Source organism: Callorhinus ursinus, unplaced genomic scaffold (assembly GCF_003265705.2).
Source record: "Callorhinus ursinus isolate GAN/ISIS: 27379988/994484 unplaced genomic scaffold, GSC_fseal_2.0 scaffold42, whole genome shotgun sequence".
NCBI classification, from domain to species: Eukaryota; Metazoa; Chordata; class Mammalia; order Carnivora; family Otariidae; genus Callorhinus; species Callorhinus ursinus.
Genome location: NW_027397104.1, coordinates 9,131,746 through 9,152,825, shown reverse-complemented (window position 1 = coordinate 9,152,825; position 21,080 = coordinate 9,131,746). Strand labels below are relative to the sequence as shown.

Below are 21,080 nucleotides of genomic sequence, written 5' to 3'. Positions count from 1 at the left end.
AAAATGTTGAAAATCAATAACTTGCCTATATATCAGTAGCAATGAATTAGAATATGCAATGGAAAATGATCCTATTAATAATGAAATGACAAATATCAATTTCTTGTAATATACCTAACAATTTGCTGTGCTAAGTATAAGGGCATGTAAGCAGAGTAAGCAGAATCCATCTGATCTCCCAAGCTCTCATTATCCCAATGGGTGCCATGCTTAGGCTGGGCTGTGCTCCAGGAAAGAGCCCCTGGCCCTATCACTTCACTTATTTATATGGGGGTGGGGGAGGGGGAGGGTGTAAGGTGAACGCAATTGACTGTGCAATGATGTGAGCTATATGTATTCTGGGAAAGAGCCTTATTAAAAAAGGCAGAAAACTGAGTTATCCCAAGCTCAGCCAGGAGATCTTAAAAATCAACACTCTCTTCATTGGCCAGAGGTATTGCTGCCCCATTGTTGAGCCAGCACAGGCCTGCTGATAGCTCATAGCAAAGCCAACAGAAAGGGGCATGAGACTGCCTCTAAGGCCACACAGGGGACAAAGATTTGTCCCTCCTCTCAAGGAAATTGCAAGACCTCCACTAAGGAGAAGAATAATTTTTCTGTACAGTATTAAAGAATATTTCAATAAATATATTTATTCCATTTACTCATTCATTCACTGAAAAATATTTTTTTAAAGTTTCCTGGGAAACTCATCCTGCATAAGGTGGTATTTCAGAAGGCAAGAAGGGAAAGTACTTCAGGGAAAAAGGGAAGGATACTGAAAAGTCAAATAAGAAGTCATAACATAGGGGCGCCTGGGTGGCTCAGTCGGTTGGGCATCTGACTCTTGATTTCAGCTCAGATCATGATCTTGGTGTCATGAGATTGAGCCCCGTGTCCAGCATGGAGCCTGCTTCAGATTCTCTCTCTCTCCCTCTCCCTCTCTCTGCCCCTCCCCACTGCTTGCATGTGCTCTCTCTCTTTCTCTCTCAAAATAAATAAATAAAATATTTTAAAAAGAAGAAGTTATAATTCTTGGTGGAAAGTCCCAGTAATTGCAAAAATGTGAATTTTCATCAAATTAATGTGGGTATTATTTGGAAGAGGAAAAAACAATTGATCTGACTGGAAAATAAACAAGTGAAAAACATTTTTTAAAGCCTCTGAAAAAGAAAAATAATGAAAAAATTCCATTTCTCTAGAATCTAGATATTAAAACACACTGAGGAGCTATAATAAGTCATATAATATAGGGTTGCTAACAAAATAAAACAGATTAAGATAAATGGAAAGCTCAAAATGGACTCAAGTCAATATGTATATAAATACATAAGTATAAGCAGGAGTTACGCATGCAAAAATGAGACGTAAGAGTTTTCCAGCAAAAGAATTTGTATGTTTAAGGGCCCCAATGTTTGAGAGGAAACAATTCAACAAACTGAAATTTCTTTTACCTAGGGCAAAAACAAAGAAGGAGGATGTGCCATGAGATAAGACAAAAGAGGTAGTCATTGCCAGAGCCTACTGAACCATATAGGTATTGACCCATATAAAAAATTTTGGATTTTGTCCTAATGGCATTGGGAAACCATCTAAGGCTGTGCTGTCCAACATGGTGGCCACTAACCCCATGTGTCCATCCTGTACTTCACATGTAATTAACCTGAATTGAGAAATGCTGCAAATAAAAAATACCCACCAAATTTCTAAATTTTTCATAGGTAAAGGTATATTAAAAATTCATTAGTAATTTTTACGATGATTGTTAAATCACAAATTTTGGTTATACTGTATTAAATATAATATATTGTTAAAATTAATTTCACCTTTTTTTAATTTTGAATGTCACTACTTGAAAATTTTAATTACATATATGGCTCACATTTACGGATCCTATTATATTTCTATTGGACAGGGTTGACATGGGGGCTTCAAGCCAGGAAGTGAAATGATTAACTTCGCGTTTTGCAAAGATCTCTCTGGCTTCAGTGAGATTCATTCAATCTCCTCTCATTTATGAGCATGCTGAGTTCTTGACCTGCACTTCCTCTTCCGCCTCCTCTCACCATCCCCCTGCAACACCCTCCCCTCTTTTACATTATCCTCAGGACAAGGTTTTATCTTAATATGTACGGGCCATTTGCATAGGATTTCAGGTGTTGGGAATTTTTTTGTCTTGTTTTGTCTTTAATTGTAGAAAGTAAGATTTTATCCCTTCAGGAAAGAAGGGCAAGCAAGTATGGGGAAGCATGGAAGACAGATATACAATATAGCATGTGATGTCACCTCAGGTTGCTGAGTGTTCCCTATCCAGAAAACTATCACGACATGATCATTTTCCTGTGTTGGGCAATATCCCCACTACCCCCAAATGGCAGTCATTCCCTACAGACTGCCCAATACTGAATCTGATCTTTCCTCAACAGCAGTGCTCATGGTTCTCAGGAGCCCATTCCTGCTAACAGAAATGTCTTGAGGTAAGAGATCTATGGTGTGCTCATGGAAAGAACCCTCCTCCTTCATTAGCTTAGAGTATACCCAGCAGTTAAATTCAGGGAGTTCAAGGATGACTTAACTAACCTAACCTTTACCAGCAATGGCCACAACTTTTCATAAGCATAAGCTGTTGGAAATTTCGGGGGGCGGGAGGGTTTGACACCTACTGACAGTGGTCATGGAAGGTCTATATTAACCTCAAATCTTAAGAATACCAAATAAGTGCTAATGAGCTTTCTTCCCTTTGTGTCCTCAGGTCCCTGCCCCTCTTTTTAGCTCATATAAGCTTCATGTTGTCTCATTGTCTTTGGAATTTCACATCTGTGTGGATTTCCCATACAGACACCTATTAAATTTGCTTTTCTCCTATAAAAAAAAAAAAAAAAAGAATACCAAGTGAGAATTTAAGAATTCATTTCTCCTTAGATGATTAGGTGATTGTACAATAAGCTTGAATTTGGAAAAGACAATGTATATGAGAATTCAGTAATTGATCCATAGCACATGTTTGATAATTGCTGTTAAATCTGCTGTTGTGTTTATGTGTTAACGTTTGTTGAACTAACCATAAAAAATAAGTTAGCATCAGTTTGGTTTTTCATATTAGAATTCAAAAGCCAAGTCAAAGCTGTTAGCAAGAGCAAGAGGATTTCAAACATAGAGGATGGAAAGCAAAGGAACAAAGACAATGACAGAAAAATGGCTGGTAATAAACACAGAGTGCACCAGGTAGATAAAGAAATTACCTTGTAAACATGCTCTGCTCCAACTCAGTTAACTTAGTGGGGTTGGCATTTATTTCTATGTAAATGGTTATCTCTACTGAGATCCACACAATGGGCTAGCTAATTTGCATATGACACAAACAAGACAAAGTCTTATAAAAGAGAATAACCTGCCACCCGAGAGTTCACCAAAAGGGCTCTTTTAATTGAACTTCTGGGAGAGAGAGCAGGGAGTGGCTCCAGCCTTGCACACCAAGGCCGAGCCTCCTCTTAGACAGCTAGACAGTGAGATGGCAGGGCAGATGACACTGCAGCATCCTGAGGACTCAGCAGCTACATGAACAGAGTCCAAACCATCTGCCTTGCTTTTCCCTTGTGCTTTGCTTAGGGCCTGTGGACAATGATGACCCTTCTGGCCACAATTACTATTCATTATTCAATATCACTCTTACTGGTTATTAATCCCAACCCTTTTGCTGGATATTTACAATAGATTCTAACCCAGCTTAACAAATTTGTGATTGCCATTAATATACCTGGTTGTGAACTTGGAGGTGACAAAACCAGCATGAAAGGACCCACTCAGGGCACTTCGGTGGTTCAGTCAGTTAAGCATCCGACTCTTAATTTCGGCTCAGGGTCACGAGATGGAGCCCCGCATTGGGCTCTGCGCTGGGCATGGAGCCTGTTTGGGATTTTCTCTCAGCCTCTCCCTCTGCCCCTCTCCCCCAAATAAATAATAATGGATATCTGGAGATCCAAAACTAATGAAGACTCTCTTCTATCTAGAACTTACGATCAGTATCCAGGTAAGCATGCCAACAGAGAGATTTTCATCTCCCACCTCGTTCTTCCCCCGGTTTCTATGTCCCTTCAATCAGAACATTCCATGGCACCCCACCAGGTATTATTTATATGTTTGTAATTTTCAAACCCTGAAACTGGAAGGATAATTTACTGTCTGCCTCCCCGCCATGCCCCAGGAGGTCAGGATTCCATAAAGAAACACACACACAAAAACCTATTATTTAAGATAAAAATCCCTGGAAGAGTTTCTTGTGATCACTTTGGTTAGAGCAGCCTAGTTCTTACCCCTCACTTCACTCTCCGTCCCCAAAGCCCTGGCTGTTTCTGCTGGTTATTGAACTACCAGCCTCAGGGCCTGGATATCAGAACCGTGGGCCTGATCACACAGCTCTGTTCACAAAGACTGTTCAAAGACATAGAACACTCTGGCTCTTTCATAATTGTAATAGATATTGAAATGAAGCACCTTCTATTCTCTCCACAAGGAGTTTTTTTTCTTTTTTCTCCTTCAGTTCAAAGACTCCTCCTGGTACCCTGATAGCATAATAATTTGCTTTTCTTTCCTATTTATGTATGCTTATGGACACAAACTCCTCTGTTTTTGTCCTATTTCAATAAAAATTATTGACACAAACTTTACAATGAATGGCTCTGATATAACTGATTGTTCTCCCGTTGAGTAATAATACTCATAAAAAGAAATGGAAGGCACAAGAAGAATCAGAGAGTGGGCAGAAATTGGAATTGTAGAGGGAAACTGTTTAGCATTTATAACTTCCATAAACTTAACCTTGTATTTGTGTCAGCTACTTTATAGTTTTCCAATTTACTTTTTAATTGAGTCCTTTTTTTTTAGCCATGCTTGGAAGATATAACTCTAAGTCGTCTCTCAAAACCATCCCACTTTAGTTCAGTTCAATTGATCGTTCCTTGTATTTATTATTCTTGTGCCCGACATACATCACTTTCCATTTGGCCAACTGCAAATGCAATTTACCACGCATCAAGCCACTTACACAGCAGATCTGCATTAGTTAATATTTTATTTGGAGCGATCGTTTCCATGTTTGCTGTTAGCCTGATCACTGCCACCTACCATATTGTTCACGTTATAAAGACAGAAGGAGTGACTCAAGTGAACTGCTTTACTTGCCGGCTATACTTTAACCATGGGACATGAGGCTGCTGTCAGAGGCCCATAAATGTGCCCAGACTCTTCAGAAATTCCACAGGAATGTAAAAATTGCCCTTTCGGGCTTCCTTTTTAGTATAGTCTCCTGGAGATCCAGTCCTGGATCTTCTACTTTCACATTCTGTGCTTAGGCTCCTTCCTCTAACTTTGCTTTTTGTCTGTTGCCTGATCCTGGAATTCCCTGAGAATGCTTTCTCAAGAGAAGTTTCATTGTCATTTTTTGGAAAGGTGAATCAAGAAAACCTGGTCAATCCACAAAGAGAGGGATCAAGTGAGCAGCAAGAAGGGAGAGATTTGGAGCCAAGAGGGAGTCTTAAAAATCCAGGGAAAGACAGTTCAAGACACTGGAGTAGGAATAAGCTAATAAGTGGCTTAATTTAGACGCACAGGGACCATAGCTCAATTTAAAGGAAACAGGCAGATCCTGGGGGTCATGTCTGCCATTCTTGGTGCGTTCAGAGAACTGGACAAAAGTTAAATGGGAAGGAGTTTTTTGGGGTTTTGTTTTGTTTTTTTAAATAGGAAGAAGTTTTAATTAAGTATTTAGCTAGATGCTGAGGATACTTTGATGAACAGGGCAGACACACTCCCCACCCTCCTGGCTCTCAGGTTCAGAGACTTTGTAATGCAAAAGACTGGAGACACAAGTTATGACCACTATTATTGGTGTTGTTGAAATGAGATCAGTCTGAATTCTTCCTGCTAGAAAATACTTAGTTCTTTTGAGGTTTTCAAATGAGTGCTACTAAAATAGGTCTTGCCATTGCGAAAGTGTCATGTGACCGGTCTCACAGTTTTCAGGGACTTGATTCAACTATCCTTCCAGCTTCTAATACTAATGCTAACCCTCTCACTCAGAACATGCAACCAGCTTCTAATGCTTATTCTACACAAATTCTATTTCTACTTTCTACATGAACTGTAAAAATTTGTTTAAAAGATGTATATTTATCTGACGACACCTCTGATTTTTATTTATATTGGCAAAATCCCATTTAGACTTAATCATTCTTCCTATATGCCCATAGAATTTTCCACGTGTATCTGTTACAGAGACTATCTGATTGCATTAATTATTTCTACTCACTCCTTGAGGACAACAATTATGTCTTAATTGTTTTTGTGTCACTGGAACCAAATGCAATTACCAAGCACCTACCATGTGACAAGCACTGTGGAAACCACTGGAGATATAGAGATATAGAGATGATTATGTTCCCTAGCTCATCATCAAGTGGGGCAGACATATTTGTAAACAAATAAATGTAATCATGTCTTAACAGTTGCATCATTCAGCATGCTGTAGGTTAAAAGTAACACAAAATTTAGAAATAAACTTTAGGAATAAAGAAATTTTGCTGCCCCTTCCATCTTTATTTCCTTTCCCCATTTCCCTTCCATTCTCATGTGCCCTTCACTTCCCGCTCTGGGAGAGAGGTGCTAGAATGTGAAGAAGCAAGGTGATCAGCGGGTGTAGCATAGAAGGGGCAGAGGGAAAAGATAACTGGAGTACTTGAAAACTGAGCAAATAAGTTAATTGATAGGGCAAATAAGGAAATACACTGAGGATCATGGAAACCAGGTTTCTTGCTCTCTGGGAAGGTATTTTACAAGCATAAAAAAGGAAAGGCTAGAAAGAACCTGGAAGTATTATTAGATGGGGATTTTAAGCCTCCGTATGAACTTACAGGCTTTTCCATATTCGGATTCAGATAAATATGGAAACAGCATTTGATAGAGATGTGTGTGTCCGTGTGCACATATATACATAGACACATTTATACATTTCCTAACTCTGTCCTCTGAGAAGGTCTAGATGCAGGAACACCCTGGTGCCAAGGATCACTCTGAATATCCAGATGGTGGCTTCTAAATTCCATCCTCCAGTAGAGTCTGGTCAGAGGGAAATATGAGGCAGGCCGAAATGAAGAGTCATACTGTAAAATGAAAGACCTCTATCCTCTAAGACTACTGAGGACACGGAGATAGGAAAAGACTGAGGAACTGTTCCAAACTGAAGGAGACTGATGAGACATGACAACTAAATGCAAACATGCTCTTGGATAGGATCCTGGTCCAGAAAGGAACAAGAAGCATCACTGGGACAGTTGATGTAGACTATAGTTTGACCTTAATAAGTGCCTGTGAGTTGCTACTTAAAGATTTAAAACCATAAGACTTTTCACTCAACTGTTTTTAACACTTGCAGAAGTCCTGTTACAAAGCTTTTATTTTTCCCCAAACATTTGTTGCCTTCATACAGAGGGATAGCCAATAAAGCATTTTTAACTGACACAACTGATTTCAAAATTGTTTCTGTAAACATTATCCCAAAGCTTCACTGTGACTGACAATAAAATGGGGTCACATTTATGTTAACACCCAAATTACAATTCTTAGCGCCTCCACCTGCTTTATGGCAGCTCAAAATACCCACACCCACCATTGCTTTTGAGTCTATGTTCTTCGTATTCTAGCTCTTCATCAGCACACTCCCCACCTCCCCTTCTGCCCCCCTGGTTATGGCCCCTGGACACAATCTGCTGCAACTCTGGGACCACACAGTAGGTTTGGGAATTTGTGTTGGTCTCCCTTTGTCACCCAATCCCAAATCTGGAAGAGAATCTTCCCTTGATTCTCTACAGTATCACTGAGGCCCAGCTTGAATTTTTTTTTTTTACAAAATATTGAAAGTTTAGGCATAAAATAAGGAAATAATAATACAACTAGTAATGTATTCATATGTGATACTCTGAGAGCCCATGGGCCCCAGGCCCTCAGTGATGTCTCCTAGATTGTCACCCTGCCTAGCTCCCAGCCTGCCTCCAAAGGACCAACTTTACCTCATCCCCACCATTACGTGCTCCATATTTCCAACATCCCAAAGTCCAGGCCCATCTGCCCTGAAGTTCTCCATTTCTCCAATCCTTGGCATGACTTCTCAATTTTCTTTTTTGTCTGTGGATCAGTTTCTTCCAGAAAAGTGGGACATGCCACATGAAAAACCATGACCATAGTCTTAACCTATGGCCCCAAGAGAATAATTGCAAAATAATATACCCTGAATTTTCAGCAAATTCCAGGTTATTATATCTGAAATACTGTACAGGATATTGTTATTGGCTGAACTGTGTCCCCACCCCCAAATTCATATTTTGAAGTCCTAAGCACCCTAGTACTTCAGAATATGACTGCATTTAAAGATCGGGTATGTACAGAGATAATTAAGTTAAATGATGTCATTAAGGTACATCCTAATTCAATATGACTGGTGTCCTTATAAGAAGAGGGGATTTGGATATAGACACATACAGAGGGTGTCTGTATGTGTGAAGACAGACAGGAGACAGCCATCTACAGGCCAAGGAGACCGACCTGGAACAGATTCTTTTCTCAAGGCCTTCAGAAGGAACCAACCCTGCCAACACCTTTATCTCAGACTTGTGCCCTCCAGAATTGTGAGAAAATAGATTTCTGTTATTTAAGCCACCAGTCTGTGGTACTTTGTCACCACAGCCCTAGCAAATTAATATAGACATTAAATTTGACTTAACTTATGCCAAGTTAAGTCCAGTTTCCTTTTGGTCTTTCTTCCATTGGTAGGTAGAAGATAAAGCTTTGAGTCTCAGTAGTATCACATTTTTTGCCAAAGACCACTAACAGGAAAATGAAATTTTCCACAAGAATTTTGTGCCTCGGGGCGCCTGGGTGGCTCAGTCGTTAAGTGTCTGCCTTCGGCTCAGGTCATGATCCCAGGGTCCTGGGATGGAGTCCCGCATCGGGCTCCCTGCTCAGCGGGAAGCCTGCTTCTCCCTCTCCCACTCCCCCTGCTTGTGTTCCCTCTCTTGCTGTCAAAAAATAAATTAAAAATCTTTAAAAAAAAATTTTGTGCCTCTTTCAGAGACTCAAAGCATCCTGAATCTAAAATTTATATATAGAAAAAAAATCATTTTCCTAACCCCCTTCCCCACCTCCACCAAGAAAATAAAAGCCAGCAATGTCTCCAATATAGATTTCTGGCTCAATCACAAATAGTCATTTGTATTCCTAGACAAAACACTAAGCTTTTCAGTGTAAAAAAAAAATCTGCCTCATGATTTTCAACAAGAACCCTTACAAATATGTAAAACATAGCAAAGGTATGATATGCCCCAAGGAGGAATTCAAATCTCTATCTCTTAACAAAGAGAAAAACAGTTTAAACTTCAAAATCACAACTGTGCCCACATTTAACCCATCAGGGAGGAGCTGAACTTAATTCAAATCGCCCCTTCTCATTCCACGGTATGTCATTTGTGTCCAAATTATTGACGAATGCAATCAATGGACGTAAATGAAAGAGGAAGATATTTACTTCCTTCTCTGCTAGGAGCGCAGAGCTGCCCATCATCAGAGTCCAGTTTTCCTGAGGACCAGCTTCTTTCTCTCCATCTGAGCCCATCCTTATTCTTTGTGTCTTCCCCCTTATCTCAATTTTCATCACCTCTATTTTACTCAATCACTGACCTCATTCCCATTTCTTTCCTCTAGCTTGTATCATTCCCTTTTCCTTCCCTGCTGCTACATGGATGACACACCTCTGTTCTGAGTGGGAACACTCCGTTTCATGAATTCAAAATGACAGAAGAGCCATCAACACCGAGAACAGCAGTGTTCGAGTGGGGTAGGCGGGCCAGTGGTGGCAGATGAGGTCATTTCAGGGAGTCCACAAATGAATTTTTAAATTTTAATAGACGTTTTTATTTAAATGCACATAAGACAAATAGAACTGGCACATCAAATCTTTAAATCCTGACATAAATGAACAGATGGAGGAAGAATTTTGAGGCTTAAGAGAGTCTTCCAGGTGACCTTGAAATCAAACCACATCAGATTTTATAAACCTAAGTGCTTTTTCTGACACACTCAACCACTGAAATAGTGCAGGTCTCCTTACTATAAAGTCTCAGAGCACTGTGTACCTCTCCTTTACAGCACTTAGTCCAATTATAACTCATTCTTTGTGTAACTGTTTGTCAAGTGGTCATCTTTACTCCTAGATTGTTAGCTCTGAAGATGGGCCCATGACTGCTTCTTTGTTACCATATCCTTAGCTCTCAGCACTCTCTGGTATATATTAGCATTCCTTAAGTATTTGTACAATAAATGTATGAAGAAACAAATGGATAAATAAAGCTGGCCCACCACTTTCCTAAGAAGATTTCTGAGCAAAAGAACAAAATCCTAAACTAAGAATCGGGCCCACCAGGAAATGAATGGGTTAAGTGCAGAGTGTAGGGAAAAGAATGGGCTCAGAGTTGCAAAATCACCACCTGAGTCTTAACTGCCAATAACTGGCAGAGTGACCTCTTCTTTAATCCCCCAAATCACTCCACTTCTAGTGGCTTTGGTGTCACATGTGCAGAATGAGTAGACGTTCTCTAAGACAGGTCCCAATTCTAGGTGCTATGCTGTCAAGTTCACAAGGTTTGAGAAGAGTTTCCTTAAGGCTGTGCCTTTCTTTTCCTCTTCCTCTGTATGCATGTGTTCAATGACTATTATTTGGGACTAATGTTTCAGTCAAACCATGCTATTTCCAGTGGAGAAGATGTCAAACGTCATCTTGCAAATGCAAAAAACATTTAAAGAAGTCGTACACTTTAAAATGACAGCAGAAACATAAAGGGAGCAGCTGCTGTGGAAAACCCTTGGGCCTTCCTCAAAGAGTTCAACATGGAAGTCATGACCAGATGACTCAGCAATTACGCTCCTAGGTGTATAGCCCCAAGAACTGAAACCAAAGGTTCAAGCAAAAACTCGTACGTGAATGTCTACAGTAGCATTATTCGCAATTGCCGAAGGTGGAAACAAACCAATTGACAAGTGAACACACAGGATGTGGTGATATCCCTACAGTGGAATTGTATTCGCTCATAAAAAGGAATAAAGGACTGATACATGCTAAAACCCAGGTGAACCTCACAAGCATTATGCTATATCAAACTCACCATACGCACAGGCCATATATTGTATGATTCCATTTATACAAAATACCCAGAATAGCCAAATCCACAGAGACAGAACGCAGATTAATCAGAAAGACAGAATGAAGAGTGACTGCTTTAGTGGATGCGCAGTTTCCTTTTGGGATGATGACAATATTTTAAAACTGGGTAGAGGTGACGGCTGCATAGTACGGTCAATGTACTCACTGCCACTGAATCATATACTTTAAAATGTTGGATTTTATATAATGTGAATTTTACCTCAATCCTTTAAATCCTACGGGTTCTATTTTTTAAAGATAGACAATTATCTTTACCAAAAATTGTCACTTGATACCAAATAAAGGCTTTTATAAATTTATGAAAACTGATGGGAAGAATTTTAGACAGGGCTGAGCGGTCCTCCACCCATGCCTGTGGCCTTCTGAGCTTTCCAAGCCTGCTACCAATAATTCCTATCATGTACTCATATGCATGAATTTAGAAAACTGTTCCTGAGCTGAGTAATTCCAGCCAACCCTCCTCCAGGGATTACAAATATTATATTCTCCGAATTTCAGTCATGTCGATATAAGGTTAAAAACTAAGTTAAAACGATCCAAGAAACCCACCACTGTCTTCACAAACACAGTAATAGTCCAGAACTCCAAATTGGTCCTACATCCCTCTAGTTGAACCCACAAGTGGTCTGCGTGCCAAGTTCTAAAAAAAAGTGCATGTCGATTAAAAGCTCCAAACTTAGAAAAGTCACGTTTCTGACTGCGAAAAGAGTTTTGCCTAAAAATAGGAGCAGACACAGAGCTTTACCCGCTCCCCTTCCCTTTGATATTGCCACACGATTCTAGGAGCAGAGCTGCCATGTTTCGCACATGCCAAGAAACCGCCCGGATGTAAAAAGACAGACATCCACACACAGGCTCACTACCAGCTCGCCGAGCACATCTGCCCGTGCCTGATTTATAGAAATCAAAGACAAAATCCTCTTTTGAACTTGTTTTCTAAATGCTCAGTAAAATGGCTCATTTGGTCAGCTTGACAACGTGTCCTTAGAAACAGCATCGATGTTTTGCCACAGGACACAGTGTGGTTGGTACTTAAAGGATCAGGTCACGATATACTTGTTAAAGAGCAGCACCTAAATTGTACTGCATATTTCCCCTTTTTCTTTTCCTCTATTGCTTCCCTTTTTTCTAATTTTACAAGCAATGCAGCAAACATCAGAAGACTTGAAGAAAACAGAAATGTAAAAAAAAAAAAATCATCTAGAGTTCCACAATCCAAGCTCAATCACTACTAACATTTTAATTTCTAACCCAAGTTTAATGATTTAGTAAAGTTTTAATATGCATTTTCCATTTTACTGTCTTTCTCTGCACTGTCGGATAGTAAGAACATTTTCATTATCAGACCCTAAAGTTTATGTTAAATGACCAATAAAATATTTTTTTTAAGGATTTATTTATTTATTTGACAGAGAGAGACACAGCGAGAGAGGGAACACAAGCAGGGGGAGCAGGAGAGGGAGAAACAGTCCTCCTGCCGAGCAGGGAGCCGGACGCAGGACTCGATCCCAGGAGCCTGGGATCATGACCTGAGCCAAAGGCAGACACTTAATGACTAAGACACCCAGGCGCCCCAATAAAATATTTTTTGAATAGTTCAGGCCCTTTTGAGAAAAACAGCCTTATCTTATAATCACCTCTTTGCAAGTCCCAGCTCCTATGTCACCCCCACAGGGAAATGTTCCTAATTCTCCAGATCACATGAGTCCTCCACTTAGCTGCTCTCATGGCATCCTTTAGCTTTTACTTCTTAGCATCTATCACAATTAACCATATGGATCATTATCAGCTATTTTCCCCAACTACAGTGTAGGCTCCCAGAAGGAGTTGGTCTTACTCTCTCTATTCTCCAACAATTAAGTGAGTTTGACTATATAAAAGATATTTAGCCAATAGTTAATGGGTGGATGGATGGGTGAATGACCAAAGAACGAACCTTCTCAGCGATGCCATCTAGAACCATGACTGACTGAAGAGATGGAACTGGTGTAGCAATGTAATTGCATGAATAAGAGCTGAATTTCTGCTGGGATGAGTTTACTTCCCTTTGATTTTCCTTCTCAGACACCAGGATGCTGAGGCAAGACTGCTGCTGTGTGTAGAGACCCTGCTCAGGGAAATTACCCAGTGTGATACATGATACACAAAGCTTCTGGACAAGATGGAGTCCCCAGGACTGGATTTCCCCTTCCACTTGAAACAACTGAAAAAAAAATCCCCACAAATTATGGTTTTCAGACATTGAATATCAGGCAGCACAGGACAGTGATCCCTAAGATGGGACAACAAATAAGTTTAGCCCTATCACTGCCCCATCTTACAGCCTTGAGAGAGTTTTCAGGCTGCAGGACAGAAAGGAAGGACCTCCTGGGTTTGTTAGTTCACAATTTCGGGTAAATTGTACAACTGGCCCCCACATATAGAAGGCAAAGAGAGACTGAAGAAAGAGGCAGACCACTCTCAGATTCATAGGTGGTGGGTTTTAACAAGCAAGGGAACATACACAGGATGCTTGTCTTGGGCAGTCACAAGACAAGCGGATCTTCACATCCACCCACAAGAATCTGAAAAGTTTATATGGAGGCCTTTACAGCATTCAGTCATGTATACAGTCCAGATGGTCTCAACAACACATTACTCTCTCAAGGCTGCATCCATGAAGTGGCTCCTAGTATGGGAACAGTGATTGGGATATACATTCCAAGCACAGTGGAGAGGGTGAGGAGTCTCCAGATGCCCAGTCCAGCTCAAAAGTCAACTGGCAGTCACATCCGCATAATGACCTTCTCCAACACAGTGAAGGAGAAGGAACTCATTGTCTGGGAAGGTCAGGATGGCCAGTGCCCGTAGGGCAGAGTAATAGAGAAGAGAGAGCTACACAGAAAGAGAACTCCAGAGATCTGCAAAGGGTCCTCCCCCAGTCTTCAGCTGAGTTCCTGTAAGTGAAGAAACTACCTGAAGCCACGGAAAGCATCACCTAAAGGGATCAGAGGGAACAATCCAGACTGCTCATACAGGACTATGAATTGTTCCTGTCTTCATGGGTCGAAACAGAAAGTCTTCAAATTTCACGAGGAAGGTAGTGCCTCAGTAGTGGCAGAAAATAGCTCTGGTCCCACCATACCCAAAAGATTAAACCATTTCTAAGTAACTTAGCTGTATACTATAACAAAGCCCAATAGTATTTATAGAAATACAAAAATACTCAGCACCCAACAAGGTAAAATTCACAGTATCTCACATCCAATAAAAATAATTAGGCATGTAAAAAGCAGGAACATCTGACCCATAATGAGGAGAAAATAGCAATGGGAGAGATAGTATCTGAGGGAGGAAACAAAGTGAAATCCTGGCAGAGCATCTAACAATATCATTAGAGAAAAAATCTGGTATATACACTAAAACAAACATCCAGATTTGCAAACCATCTCCACTGTTTACTAGGTAAATCTGACGCAGAATCCTATTTTCATAACAACTGGTTCCACTTTTGTTGATTTGTGCTCTTATAAGACCAAAAAAATTGAGATGTTTATGCATAGAGGATTGCTTCAATAAACACAGCCCTAGATTTTCTATTTTCGATGGTCAAGCCATCAGCACCTCTGAGACCCTTCTACAAACTCAAATGCAACTCCCATCACTCTAAGGGAAGAGACTGGGATTTTGAAAGAATTGCTACAGCTTCATCACTATTTGACTCCAAAAAATTCCAGCCATCTATCCTGAATTTTGGACTCTTTTTTTTTTCTTTGCTAGCAGTTTTCATAACATGATTCAAAGAGGATGGATTTTTCATCAATTAAGTGACATAGCCCATTGCCCTAACATGTCATAAATTTCCTGGATTTCTCAATATCTTGTCATATGAACCCAAATTTAGCAATATTATCAGACTGTGGCTCTACATATCAAGATACTTAATGTTTGTGCCAATAACTTAAATTTATTGTTTCTTGAATTTAATAGACCTAGTGCCACTGCTTCTTTTGGATTGTTTCAGAACCAAGTAAACTTTTTGAAGTCAATAAACCATTTCCTGTCTTTAACTTTTAAAGTCCAACTGTTCTCTCTTAGTTGCTTCCAGGGCCAAAATATTGCTTCTCACCTCTAGCATCTTGCTCTTTGGAAAAGGAATATTCTTTGGATTTTACTCATTGAGCCATAATTGAGTCTCTGAAAAAAAGCTGTGTGATAAAAGAATTACTAAAGCCATGGGTCCAAAAATAAGGATACAATGACAAAACAGACTTCTTGGCTAAATGAAAAATACCGCACAGAGACGCAGTGCTTATTAAAGTACTGCTCTTTTGGTAAAGATTTTGGTCAAAGGAAATCATGGATTGGACACCTTGGCTGCTATCCAAGCTGAAAAGTCATTACAATCACAGGCAGCACAGCGAAGAGGACACGCAGCACAGTGGAGGAGGGAATAAGTGAAGAAAGGTTGAAATCAAAAGACAGATCAGTGATGGAATGCGTATACCAAAAGCATGAAGAGTTATGGGAAAGACACCCATACAAATCGAAAGTTATAGCATCAGTGAAAGAAAACAAGGAAACAAATCTGAGTGTTAGGCACAGCTATCTTTTGTGGCTCTGAAGACCCATACAGCCAAAAGAGTCAATAAAAAAGACAAGGTCTATAGCTTCTGTTACAGTCCTAACAGACCCCCTGAGTGAGAGCGTAGTCTTGGCCATCATTCTGACAACTTGTGGGTTAGATAATACCTAATTAGGAAAGCCATAAAGTGGTTGAGGGCCATTAAAAAAAGCAATTAAAGGACAAATATGGATTTTAGCAGAGGCAGGGTAAAGGCAGAAACAAATCCTAGCATCTGTTAAATCACAAAGGGAGCAAAGAAACCAGAACTCATACATGTGCCCATACACACAGATACACACACACACACACACACACACGCCCTCACTAGGGAGTGAACACAGTCCTCAAACTGAAGACCTACTGGCTACTAAAAACTGGCATGTGATACAGGATTTCTAAAATCTTATGTGGAAAGAAAGTAGCTGGAGTCAAGAGAGTTCTTTTTTTTTTTTAAGATTTAATTTATTTATTTGAGAGAGAGAGAATGAGAGATAGAGAGCACAAGAGGGAAGAGGGTCAGAGGGAGAAGCAGACTCCCTGCCGAGCAGGGAGCCCAATGCGGGACTCGATCCCAGGACTCCAGGATCATGACCTGAGCCGAAGGCAGTCGCTTAACCAACTGAGCCACCCAGGCGCCCCAAGAGTTCTTATTTTGAAAGTCATATGTGTCATTGTGGCTGTATTTCAGGAAATGATGAAGCTATGAGGCCCTTTCCTCTGAGTTTAAGACACAAATTAAAGAATAATTCAAGAGAAGGGGGAAAAGATAGCAAAAGTTGGAAATAAAAGATTATATCTCACATTTTATTGTCTGTCTCCTTCACTAGACTGTAAGCTCTAAACGATAGAGACAATGTTTGTTTTGCTCACCACTGAATATATGGTGCCTAGTCTATGCCTGGTGAATGGTGGATATTCAATGAGCATTTATTAAATAAGTAAATAAATAAGTAAGGATTTAATGCTACAGAGCAACAGAAGGACATAGTAAAGGCCTACATCCTCAAGATAGAATACCAGAGTTTCAATTAGTTAGAATTAGTTTGGCTCCAAGTACAGAGAAATCCAAAATATGGGTGGCTTAAACAAGACAGAATTTTATTTTTAATTCACAGTTTTTAAGAAGTCTGGAGGTTGTTTTTGTTTTTTTTTCTAAACTAAAACAGTTGACAATTTTATTTTCACATTTCACAATACAAATGAAAATTGTTTTTGTTTTTGTTTTTTGTCCCACTACTCCCCTGCAAAAACTGTTCTCTCTTTGATAGGAAGGGGGAGCATGTCTTCCTTGTCCTGCTGTGAGAAAACACCCAGAGTCACAGCACCATGATCTCCTGGTGAAGTAGAACAAGGAATATAAAATGAATATAGAGGTTCCTGTCTCTCCTTATCTGTCTGGTCGAGTCATTCGTGGCCGAATGGGCACCATCATGGCACGGGCAGGAGGTCTCTTCACTGGGGGCCCAGGCATCATTGGCATGTGGCCTCCCATAGGTGGCCTCATTCCAGGAGCAGGTCCCACTGGCATCATCCCAGGAGGAGGAGGGCCCATCATTGGCATCATGGGAGGCCCCCCATATGGGGCGCTGGCATCATACCAGGGCGAGGAGGAGCCGGGAGACTTGGGGGAGGTGGGGTCATTGCCCCTGCAGGACGAGGAGCAGAGAATGGAGTAGGAGGTATCTTTCCTTGTTGAAATGTCACGGTTGTTTTGTCAATCAGGCTCTAAGCCTGCTCTTCCATCCATTTCTGATAGTAGTCTTTCACATTCTCTTTGTGTTTCCTACTACTGCAGTGTGTCTTTCTCCCAGATGGAGAGTCATGGGTGAGGTATGTGTCACAGTAGTCACAATAAAACTTAGGCATGTTGTTCTGCAGGCCATTGGCCACTCCGACCCACACCGCCCAGAAATGACCTGGAGGTTGTTAATACTAGGGGTGGAATCACGCTTCCACAAAGTGGTCAGGGACCACTCCCACACTCTTCTCTGTTGTATTCCTTATGGCTGTCCCCTCTCCTCAAGATCCAAAGTGGCTGTTAGAGCTCCTGTCACCATATCTTCATTCCAGGCAGAGGCAGAAAGATAGAAGGAAGTGAACGGACAAGATGGACAGATCCCTTTATTTGATACCTCCACACAATACTTTTAATTACACTGATTAGTCAAAACAGTCCCATTTAACTACAAAAGGAGACTGGGAAATTTAGTCTTTTAGCTGGAAAACAATGTTCCAAGTTTAAAAACCATAATCTATTATTAAGGAAAAGAGAGATAATAGATATTGGGCATTTTCTGCCATAATTTGAGTAAAAATCTCTGGAATGTAAGGAGAGAGAACAGAAATTATTTGGCATTAAGAATATTGTCCCTTTTGGTCAATATTTTTTTTAAAGATTTCATTTATTTATTTGGCAGAGAGAGAGAGACAGTGAGAGAGGGAACACAAGCAGGGGGAGTGGGAGAGGGAGAAGCAGGCTTCCCACCAAGCAGGGAGCCTGATGACCTAGCCAAAGGCAGATGCAAAACAACTGAGCCACCCAGCCGTCCCTGGAAATTCATACCTCTTAATCCCCATCACCTATTTCACCCGTTCCCCACACCCACCTCCCCTTTGATAACCACCAGTTTGTTCTCTGCATTTTAAGAGTCTGGTTTTGTTTGTTTGTTTTCCTTTGTTCCATTTTTATAAAAAAATCCCTAGCGAGAACTGCTTGAGCTCAGGAAGTTGGCCATCTCCATGTTTTTATTCCCCACAATCTGGGGATCCGTCAGATTGGTGGAGGCTGGGACTAAACTAATCTATGCTTCTACCAGTCCTCACCCAACCCCACCCCCTTCAAATGACTCAACTTGCCCATAATTACCACCTGCAGCCCAGGACATTTTTTTACTGCTTGGGGGGGCCAGGGGCAGCCTCGCAGGCAGGGGGTAGATAATTCCAGACCAGAATAAGATGGGCATCCTTGAAGACCACATTTACTACTGACTAGTAAGGGAACAAACCAATTATTGTAGTAAAAAATAAATAAATAAATTGAACTAGAAAAGAAATCATGGCAACAGGTTTCAACTACTATTTGTTTGTTTGTTTATTTTCCACACTGGATTTTAGTTGGTGGTATCAAACTAAATATTTCTTAGAAACCACAGCCACTGCAAAGAAAAACCATTAAGGTGGTACCTTGAGTCTGAAAGTTTTAATTAATATCTGAAGACTATTTGAAGTGTGAAGTCATGAATCAAAAAGAACCAAAAGGATTTTTTTAATGCTGATGAAAGATGTTATCTCTAAAATCTGCTTGGTGATGCCTGGTGACAGGAATAGAAGGGTAAAGATTTTAAAGTGAAGTTTTTTTCAAACCATTCCTCCTCATCCTCAGCCTAGTTGTAAGGGAAAAAAAAATCTTTGGCTTAGAGTAAACCAATCAAATTTCTTGGGATGCCTGGGTGGCTCAGTCAGTTAAGCACTGACTCTTGATTTCGGCTCAGGTCCTGATCTCAGGGTAGTGAGATTGAGCCCCCACTTGGGCTCTGCCCTAAGTGGGGAGTCTGAGATTCTCTCCCTCTGCAACCCTCCCCCTGCCACCATGGGCACACACGTGCACTTGCTCTCTCTCAAATAAATAATCTTTAAAAAAAAAAAATCATACATTTCAAAAAAAAACCCCACCAAATTTCTTTCTTTTCTTTTTCTGCACCACCCCAAAGACTATAAAATTTTCTGCACCCCCCCATATGTATAGGAGACTTACAAACTCCCTTCTCAGATTAAAGGTCAAAACTTAATACCCTAAAACTGCTAGGATGGTTGGATGGAATGACAGGACCAACGGACATCCTAATTTGGGAATACAAAAATTCAGAGGGTTCTGATGAAAGACGAAGGTCTTAAAGATCCAGTTCTGGTGGGCTCCATCCAGGGACGATCTTCACTGTATTTAGCAAATGGTATTGTCCAGGCAGAAGCCCATAGAAATAGCACTGGTCCGGACACTAGCTCAGGGGTCTCTAGTCTCCCTATAGCACTACATATTCACTCTTTAGTTTCTGGATTGTGAAGAGGATCACAGGACAGGGAAGAGCTCTACGGAAAGATCAGCAAAGATCATGGATATTTGCCAACCAATATTTTCACAATATGTATGATTGTCCTGGGGCATACCAACTCAGTATCAGCCCCAGTTCCACTCTTCCAGGCATTAGTGAAGCCAGGCTCATGACAATTATACCCACCCTTGCTCTCCACTATCATCCAGTTTCAGAGGGTCATCACTTAGCTCTTGCCACTTTGTGCAAATGGCCACCCAGTCCTAGAGAAACTATTTAGGAAGACACAAACCCTACCTCTCTATAGATCATTAACCACAGTCACATTGGAAACATCAGGTGAGGAACAGAAGTCTCCATTTAGCCTTAGGTGTCCCCATATTCACTCAGGACTAAACAGAAATACACAGTAATATGATTTGAAAGGAAACACAGAAAACTGAAATGTTTACTCTTAACTTTAAATAATGTCCTTTTCCAATTACACCTTGGTCTCCTCAGGACAGGTAAATTGGACTGGAATGTGTTCTATGTGTTCGACCTGCACATTTAAATCAGTGTCACTTTAATTCTCACTTGTGAATCGTGTGAATAAGATTATGAAATTATTGAGGGGAAAAAAACACTTGACACAAAGACAGGCTCACCAATCACAATGAGCAGATACAGTGGCTTGTTTAATTACTTTCAGAAAAAGCAGATTCTCTTTAATAGCTTTCTAAATTTGATGTTTTCTAATACATAGTCATTCCTTCTCTTTTCTTTTTTCCCTTGTGGATTTTCATTTTTAATAAAAGTTTTTATTTGAAGATTTTGGAAACAACAACTAAAAAAATTTAGTTTTACTCCTTGGTTCTATAATTAATGGATTCATTATTTATCTTGTCGATATAGATATCCCATAATTTGATCAAAAGCTGACATTAAAATTAAATCCCCATCCTGTGGCAACAGCATAAACACCAAATCTACCTGGTGCTTTGGTTCTTGAAAAGGTCACTGTGACAGAGTCACAATGGTATAAATATAAAAGTTCACATTATCCACCCTGGGTGAAGAAAGTAATGGCACAACTACAGTTGTGAGGTTCAGCTAAGGCTATTTCCACTGAAAAATAAATAATTTTTTAATGAAAATACTGTCAATAGTTACTTTGGAGAAGTTGGCGAAGGAGTTGGAG

The 21,080-nt window shown here is 40.3% G+C and overlaps 1 pseudogene; it reads right to left on the bottom strand.

Moving 5' to 3' along the window:
- Positions 1–17,238: 17,238 nt before the first annotated feature.
- LOC112809659 (U1 small nuclear ribonucleoprotein C-like) lies at positions 17,239–17,752 on the bottom strand (annotated as a pseudogene).
- Between the last annotated feature and the right edge of the window lie 3,328 nt (positions 17,753–21,080).